Raw genomic sequence first — 3502 nt, 5'->3', positions numbered from 1 at the left:
AGGTAATATTAGATTGCAGAGGAGCCGGATTTAAAATAGATTAGTCACATCCGAAATGCCTCGCTGTTTTGTACACGCAGCGAATTACCCTTTTAAAATATTCACTTTTTGAAATTTCTTCCTTTGTATAATATATGTTATGATATTTATAGTTCATGTTCCGGTTTTAGGAACAGATATCGGAGAGAGGATGTATAGGATGTTTTGGGTGGAGGCTATCTTCCTGAGGGTGAAAGAGCTGCCTCATGCCCTGCCTGTGTGCCAGGACAAGTGACTTTGATTGACGGATTCTTCCTTTACCTTGCATCTTTTTGAGACTTTCAGTTCTACCATAAAGATGCTGTTGAGCATTTGTAGATGGGCATCAGGGTCGGCTTTCTTCATCCCTGTTGTTTCCAGTTTCGATATTGGAACGTTACATCTTGAAAGAAAATAACCTCAAGGAACGTTAGGGAGATTTTTGGTTGTGTGCTTTTACATTTTTGACGTGAACGTTTTTTTTTTTTTTTTTGCTTAACCTGCCAATTCCACTGCTGAGCACACTTTTTTATCTCCTGCCGCTGAGCCTCCTGCTGTGTGGGACTGTACCAGTAACAACTGGAAAGAAAAACACTGGGGCATTGGACCTTTTATTTCATTCTGTCCCTTGGATGTGACTGTATTTCAGATGGCAAATTCTTAAAGATATAGCCGATACAGGAAATTTTAGTGAGCTATTATGTCTAATAAATTACATCAAATAAGTAAACTAGTGTAATAGCATCATCTTAGCTAAACTACAAGTTTTCCCTTTGGGTTGCTGGTTTGTGGCAACCACTGCCCTATGGAAAGCCTAGCCTTGTTTCCTCTTTGTTATTTAGACCAAATCAGCTAAAGCACTTCATATTTTCTTTTGCTTCAACTGAAGGACAAAACGATTTATTAAAATTTGCATTGTAGATGCTTTTGAAAGAAGAAATTCTAAAGGGAGGCAGATAGTGTTTCATGAACAAATTTTAGAGTCCAGAATGGTTGGATGGAAACAAGTGTGTTAGAATTTTGTGTTTGGCGACTTAGAATCTGCCCTAGAGTTAGTCCTTAACTTTCATGTTAATAAACCTGGTTTTGCCCCCTCCCCCCTTTTTTTTGAAAAGCTCTGTATTTGACGTCATGTGAAGCTGTGTTCTGGTGTTCTGGATACCACAGGGCCACCATCTATTGGCTAAAGATTATGGTCATATACAGCTCCTTTGTGTGTGCCTCTTTCATTGTGGATTTTATCAACCATATTACAGAATAAAAGACAGCCCCTTGAGTATAACGTAAGCTCACCAGCTGCTTTGCTTGGGTCTCTCCTGTTTCACGTGCTGCTTTTGATCCCTTGAGAGGTAGAAAGGAGTCTAGTGTGGTTATTATAGTAAAATAACTTCCTCTCTGGTCTGACATGTTCAATAACTCCTACAGTGGTAGAATATACTCTCTCGTCTTGGTAATGGAACAAGAGGGAAATTTCAGAAGTTGATGCTGGGGGAAAAGCACTAATGTTCATCTTGAGAATTCTCACAGCTAAAACGTATCATTAAGCTTTCAAATAATATGTCATCTTTCAACGCACTGTACTTAGGGGCTGTGTATTAATTTACATGGTACGTTACTCCTTCTCACAGAGGAACGTCTGAAGACCATTGGGTTTGTATGTGTCTACGTTTTGCTTGCGGTCTGCCCAGCTTCTCTTAGTGGCTGTTGTGTGTCACCCCTATTGGCTGAAGAATTCTCAGCCATCATGTAAGATGTTAGTGTTTGTCTGTTGATATTAATGTGTAGTTGTTGAGTAGCCAAGTGACTCTGATTTATCTTTTTCTAATTCTCATCCATGTGTTTTAACTCACCCTTCGATGGCTCGGGCTGAATTAAAAGGAATCTCTCGAAAACCTGCTCCCGGTTTTATTCAGATATGAGGGAAGAATCCATAGGGACAGACACTTTAATGTTCCCAAGTTAGCATAAATTCATAGCTATAAGCAATAAGACCTGAAATTGTCTTCAGAGCTACCACTGTGGGCCCGAGAGTGTAGCTCATGGTAGGAGCGTATGCATGGACGCTTCTGGCTGGCTGTCCAGCCTTCAGCATCAGCAAAGCCCAGACAAAGTGAACACCCATCACCCCATGCTTCCTGGGAAGCTCATGGGGACTGATAAGTCTCCAGAAGAGCTCTGCAGCCTTAGCCCATGAAAGGCAAGGAAACCTTGCTCGTGCTCCCCCTCCTTCTGCTCCTGATTTGGACCTTGAGATTTCTGTCCGGTGCTCCAATGTGGGTCTCTGTCTCCTTTCATTGCCTGATGAAGGTTAATATTCAGGGGGATGCCTATATGTTTGTCTTTGGATTCACCTTCTAATTTAGCTTCTCTAGGATCGTGAATTATAAGCTCACTGTCCTTTAATTATGGCTAGAAACCAAATATGAGTGAGTACATCCCATGTTCCTCTTTTTGGGTCTGGCTTACCTCGCTCAGGATAGTGTTTTCTATTTCCATCCATTCGTACGCAAACTTCAAGAATTCCTTGTTTTTTATTGCTGAGTAATACTCTAATATGTATATATTCCATACTTTCTTCATCCATTCTTCCATTGAAGGGCATCTAGGTTGTTTCCAGCTTCTGGCTATTACTGGATGGAGGTGGGCGGTCCTTGGACTTCCCACAGGTCAGGGAACCCTGATGGCTCTTCAAGCTGATGAGGGAGAGGGACTTGATTAGGGGAGGGGGAGGGAAATGGGAGGCGGTGGCGGGGAGGAGGCAGAAATCCTTAATAAATAAATAAATTAAAAAAAAAAAAAGAAAGGCAAGGAAACCACAGCGAACCACAGACAAGTTCTGGATTCCAGTACTGGAAATGAGAAAGTGCCGGCTTCTCCTTTCCCAGGCTGAACTTTGGAGTCTCATCGTTTGCTGTGGTCGCCGTTTCCATTTCCCAGGCCTCTCTGCTTCCAAGCTACACTTTGAAACTCGCTGGGACTTCAGAGGCTTTAAGGCCCATGCGCCCTTCCTTTCTAAAATTTCACTTGTGAGGACAGCAGACCTCACTTAGGTGTTAAGAGATGAACAGTCTAATGGGGTTAGTTCTCTCTCTGTCAATGACGCATGAGGTCTTCGCTAAGGTGTTACATGATGTTTCCCAAGAGGTGGTTATTAACTCTGAAACCTTGAAGTGAAAATTCACACTGTGTTGCATAAATAAGTCAGGCCTTACTAAGGTTTTGCTCTTGGTCCCGAGTCTTCTGGACTGCCACAGACTTCCGGAGAGCATATAGAGTATATATTCACAGGTGCTGAATGTGTATGTGCCGATCATTCTTACAGCACTGAGGGAAAACACTTAAGAAATAGACATAAATCTGTTAAAGGCTAGCGATGATTTATGAGGTGCTTGCTATTTATTTGAAACACACCGTATTGGATTTTTAAGAACACAGGCAACATGACCCAGAATCTCTCATGATCAAACTAATTTTTTTTTTTTTT

This window comes from Microtus ochrogaster, unplaced genomic scaffold (assembly GCF_000317375.1).
Source record: "Microtus ochrogaster isolate Prairie Vole_2 unplaced genomic scaffold, MicOch1.0 UNK8, whole genome shotgun sequence".
NCBI lineage: Eukaryota > Metazoa > Chordata > Mammalia > Rodentia > Cricetidae > Microtus > Microtus ochrogaster.
The sequence above is the reverse complement of the archived record's forward strand: the minus strand, read 5'-3'. Positions refer to the sequence as shown.